Source organism: Temnothorax nylanderi, unplaced genomic scaffold, assembly GCF_030848795.1.
Source record: "Temnothorax nylanderi isolate EJ_2023f unplaced genomic scaffold, tnyl_v1.0 TNYL_tig1119_pilon, whole genome shotgun sequence".
In the NCBI taxonomy this organism is placed as follows: Eukaryota; Metazoa; Arthropoda; class Insecta; order Hymenoptera; family Formicidae; genus Temnothorax; species Temnothorax nylanderi.
In genome coordinates, this window is record NW_027250181.1 from 12,227 (window position 1) to 18,339 (window position 6,113).

Genomic DNA, 6,113 nt, shown 5'->3' on the forward strand with positions numbered 1-6,113 from the left:
CCGTTAGAGATAGAGAAATTTTACAAGAATACTTTTTTGTTGGCCTCGACGAGACAAAGAGAATGTCGTTTGGGAACGACCCCGTATCTCGCGCCGTTTCCGAGATAAATGCAACTTTTAACCGTTAGAGATAGAGAAATTTTACAAGAATACTTTTTTGTTGGCCTCGACGAGACAAAGAGAATGTCGTTTGGGAACGACCCCGTATCTCGCGCCGTTTCCGAGATAAATGCAACTCTTTAACCGTTAGAGATAGAGAAATTTTACAAGAATACTTTTTTGTTGGCCTCGACGAGACAAAGAGAATGTCGTTTGGGAACGACCCCGTATCTCGCGCCGTTTCCGAGATAAATGCAACTTTTTAACCGTTAGAGATAGAGAAATTTTACAAGAATACTTTTTTGTTGGCCTCGACGAGACAAAGAGAATGTCGTTTGGGAACGACCCCGTATCTCGCGCCGTTTCCGAGATAAATGCAACTTTTTAACCGTTAGAGATAGAGAAATTTGACAAGAATACTTTTTTGTTGGCCTCGACGAGACAAAGAGAATGTCGTTTGGGAACGACCCCGTATCTCGCGCCGTTTCCGAGATAAATGCAACTTTTAACCGTTAGAGATAGAGAAATTTTACAAGAATACTTTTTTGTTGGCCTCGACGAGACAAAGAGAATGTCGTTTGGGAACGACCCCGTATCTCGCGCCGTTTCCGAGATAAATGCAACTTTTTAACCGTTAGAGATAGAGAAATTTTACAAGAATACTTTTTTGTTGGCCTCGACGAGACAAAGAGAATGTCGTTTGGGAACGACCCCGTATCTCGCGCCGTTTCCGAGATAAATGCAACTTTTTAACCGTTAGAGATAGAGAAATTTTACAAGAATACTTTTTTGTTGGCCTCGACGAGACAAAGAGAATGTCGTTTGGGAACGACCCCGTATCTCGCGCCGTTTCCGAGATAAATGCAACTTTTTAACCGTTAGAGATAGAGCAATTTTACAAGAATACTTTTTTGTTGGCCTCGACGAGACAAAGAGAATGTCGTTTGGGAACGACCCCGTATCTCGCGCCGTTTCCGAGATAAATGCAACTCTTTAACCGTTAGAGATAGAGAAATTTTACAAGAATACTTTTTTGTTGGCCTCGACGAGACAAAGAGAATGTCGTTTGGGAACGACCCCGTATCTCGCGCCGTTTCCGAGATAAATGCAACTTTTTAACCGTTAGAGATAGAGAAATTTTACAAGAATACTTTTTTGTTGGCCTCGACGAGACAAAGAGAATGTCGTTTGGGAACGACCCCGTATCTCGCGCCGTTTCCGAGATAAATGCAACTTTTTAACCGTTAGAGATAGAGAAATTTTACAAGAATACTTTTTTGTTGGCCTCGACGAGACAAAGAGAATGTCGTTTGGGAACGACCCCGTATCTCGCGCCGTTTCCGAGATAAATGCAACTTTTTAACCGTTAGAGATAGAGAAATTTTACAAGAATACTTTTTTGTTGGCCTCGACGAGACAAAGAGAATGTCGTTTGGGAACGACCCCGTATCTCGCGCCGTTTCCGAGATAAATGCAACTTTTTAACCGTTAGAGATAGAGAAATTTTACAAGAATACTTTTTTGTTGGCCTCGACGAGACAAAGAGAATGTCGCTTGGGAACGACCCCGTATCTCGCGCCGTTTCCGAGATAAATGCAACTCTTTAACCGTTAGAGATAGAGAAATTTTACAAGAATACTTTTTTGTTGGCCTCGACGAGACAAAGAGAATGTCGTTTGGGAACGACCCCGTATCTCGCGCCGTTTCCGAGATAAATGCAACTCTTTAACCGTTAGAGATAGAGAAATTTTACAAGAATACTTTTTTGTTGGCCTCGACGAGACAAAGAGAATGTCGTTTGGGAACGACCCCGTATCTCGCGCCGTTTCCGAGATAAATGCAACTTTTAACCGTTAGAGATAGAGAAATTTTACAAGAATACTTTTTTGTTGGCCTCGACGAGACAAAGAGAATGTCGTTTGGGAACGACCCCGTATCTCGCGCCGTTTCCGAGATAAATGCAACTTTTTAACCGTTAGAGATAGAGAAATTTTACAAGAATACTTTTTTGTTGGCCTCGACGAGACAAAGAGAATGTCGTTTGGGAACGACCCCGTATCTCGCGCCGTTTCCGAGATAAATGCAACTCTTTAACCGTTAGAGATAGAGAAATTTTACAAGAATACTTTTTTGTTGGCCTCGACGAGACAAAGAGAATGTCGTTTGGGAACGACCCCGTATCTCGCGCCGTTTCCGAGATAAATGCAACTCTTTAACCGTTAGAGATAGAGAAATTTTACAAGAATACTTTTTTGTTGGCCTCGACGAGACAAAGAGAATGTCGTTTGGGAACGACCCCGTATCTCGCGCCGTTTCCGAGAATAAATGCAACTTTTAACCGTTAGAGATAGAGAAATTTTACAAGAATACTTTTTTGTTGGCCTCGACGAGACAAAGAGAATGTCGTTTGGGAACGACCCCGTATCTCGCGCCGTTTCCGAGATAAATGCAACTCTTTAACCGTTAGAGATAGAGAAATTTTACAAGAATACTTTTTTGTTGGCCTCGACGAGACAAAGAGAATGTCGTTTGGGAACGACCCCGTATCTCGCGCCGTTTCCGAGATAAATGCAACTTTTAACCGTTAGAGATAGAGAAATTTTACAAGAATACTTTTTTGTTGGCCTCGACGAGACAAAGAGAATGTCGTTTGGGAACGACCCCGTATCTCGCGCCGTTTCCGAGATAAATGCAACTCTTTAACCGTTAGAGATAGAGAAATTTTACAAGAATACTTTTTTGTTGGCCTCGACGAGACAAAGAGAATGTCGTTTGGGAACGACCCCGTATCTCGCGCCGTTTCCGAGATAAATGCAACTCTTTAACCGTTAGAGATAGAGAAATTTTACAAGAATACTTTTTTGTTGGCCTCGACGAGACAAAGAGAATGTCGTTTGGGAACGACCCCGTATCTCGCGCCGTTTCCGAGATAAATGCAACTTTTTAACCGTTAGAGATAGAGAAATTTTACAAGAATACTTTTTTGTTGGCCTCGACGAGACAAAGAGAATGTCGTTTGGGAACGACCCCGTATCTCGCGCCGTTTCCGAGATAAATGCAACTCTTTAACCGTTAGAGATAGAGAAATTTTACAAGAATACTTTTTTGTTGGCCTCGACGAGACAAAGAGAATGTCGTTTGGGAACGACCCCGTATCTCGCGCCGTTTCCGAGATAAATGCAACTTTTTAACCGTTAGAGATAGAGAAATTTTACAAGAATACTTTTTTGTTGGCCTCGACGAGACAAAGAGAATGTCGTTTGGGAACGACCCCGTATCTCGCGCCGTTTCCGAGATAAATGCAACTTTTTAACCGTTAGAGATAGAGAAATTTTACAAGAATACTTTTTTGTTGGCCTCGACGAGACAAAGAGAATGTCGTTTGGGAACGACCCCGTATCTCGCGCCGTTTCCGAGATAAATGCAACTTTTAACCGTTAGAGATAGAGAAATTTTACAAGAATACTTTTTTGTTGGCCTCGACGAGACAAAGAGAATGTCGTTTGGGAACGACCCCGTATCTCGCGCCGTTTCCGAGATAAATGCAACTCTTTAACCGTTAGAGATAGAGAAATTTTACAAGAATACTTTTTTGTTGGCCTCGACGAGACAAAGAGAATGTCGTTTGGGAACGACCCCGTATCTCGCGCCGTTTCCGAGATAAATGCAACTCTTTAACCGTTAGAGATAGAGCAATTTTACAAGAATACTTTTTTGTCGGCCTCGACGAGACAAAGAGAATGGCCGCTTGGAACGACCCCGTATCTTGCGCCGTTTCCGAAAAAAATGCAACTTTTTAACCGTTAGAGATAGAGCAATTTGACAAGATACTTTTTTGTCGGCCTCGACGAGACAAAGAGAATGTCATTTGGGAACGACCCCGTATCTCGCGCCGTTTCCGAGATAAATGCAACTTTTTAACCGTTAGAGATAGAGAAATTTTACAAGAATACTTTTTTGTTGGCCTCGACGAGACAAAGAGAATGTCATTTAGGAACGACCCCGTATCTCGCGCCGTTTCCGAGATAAATGCAACTTTTTAACCGTTAGAGATAGAGAAATTTTACAAGATGTCACGTCCCGCGACACACCACGACACATCACTGGTAGATTTTCGCTGCATAAAATTTTTCTTTCAACTGCTGTGTAACCTGAAAATAATTAATAGATATAACATCACTTTGTTAATATCACAACACTATACCAAGCAGCTGACACAAAATATGCGCGTTCACAAAACAGCTAATGACCACCTTAAGTCACTTCACAAGTTTAAGTTCCATTTACACATATGAACTTTTGGACAATTACTTATTAAAATTCCCTAGAGTCACTAAAGCTAATTAAAAACTGCTATTCATTGCTCGTATGAACTTTATAAGATCCTTTATGCAATATAAATTCAGTTTAACTCATGGATCTAACGGAAATAAATGTATGTTCTATATGAATAAATTAATAAAATCGAAATAAAATATAAATTAATTAATTAGAGACAAACCTATCATGAGAACCTAACCCTTTACTCTTGGAGAATATTACCGCATCAAAATAATAACTACTTAAATAATGTTTTCCAAACATCATTTTTATAAACAATTAAAATATGTCATTAACAGATCTAATTAATATGACCATCATAACCTTTATGAAAAGTCAAATAACTAATGTCTATAAAGTATTCTCATATTTCTTAAAATAAACTAATTAACAATAAAATTTATTATAAAATTAATATTAAAGATAGATAATAAAACTACCACAGTAACTCAGCAGAGAATGTCGAATAACCCCACAATAGTTATCACTTCCTAACTTCTCCCAATTTCAAGATATAAATAAAAATTACAGAAATCCATAAAATACGAAAATTCTAAACACCTTAAAATAAAGGTCTCTATTATTCAAATACAACAAAAGAAACCCCATCTCTCTATCTCTTACCGTTTTCGAGTTATGAAATTTTAAAGTTTTATGTCCGCCATTTTGAATTTCTTACTATTTAAACTTAGAAGGACCAAACCACTTTTACAATAATATTCTTAGTCTTTTGTACGTTTTGGACCTGACAAATTTCATTTTCAAGCGAAAATTTTGACATTTGATTATTATGATAAAAATGGATTCCTCAGTATCCCTAAATATCAATAGCGTTAACCCCGACTTTCTACCTAAATTAATTAAATTAATAAACGAGATTGAAAATTGAACATTCGTCTCTTGAATCTGAGAGAGACAGACTTATACCACAATGCATATGAAAACAAGGACAGTCATATAAACTCGTAATAAATTAAAATAAAAATGAAAATAAATAGATGGAGATAAGATGATTATAGGAACCTATTCCCCAATACTTAAAGAACATTATCGCATTAAAATAACAATTACCCAATTATCGTTTTTCAAGAGACATCGCTATAAACAATAATTAACAAATTATTAATCATGTCAATAAATAATTTTAACCTATTGCCCGGATCATGTATAACAACTTTTATATGAATAAAAAACGTGTTACTCTATTAATAAAGGCTACAGAAAATTCTAAAGGAAAGTACAGTCGGATAACAAATTACCACGAGAAAAAGTAGTTTTTTTTCCCCCTAAACTGGCAACGCAGTCGAACTGCTTGTATAACTATAAAATCTGTTTTGGTAAACACTCAATTCAACCACGCATGAATATTCTGCATCAACACACCTACAAGAAACAGTAATAACTCTTATTTCTCCAATTGTTTATTTACAAAATATTTACAACAATAAAATAAACTATACATAAACAAATGATTTTATTATAAAATCAAAACCGCGTAATTAAGTCAAACCTAAACAATATCAAAATAAGAATTAAAAGATGCCAAATTGTTTAACAAATAAATTGTTATCAACAAACACATATATTAACAATAAGATTTTTCAATGCTATATTATACCTTGGTAAAAGTCCTACAAAATCTATCATATATACCACTATCATATTCCTAACCATTCGTGAGTTATAAAAAAGAC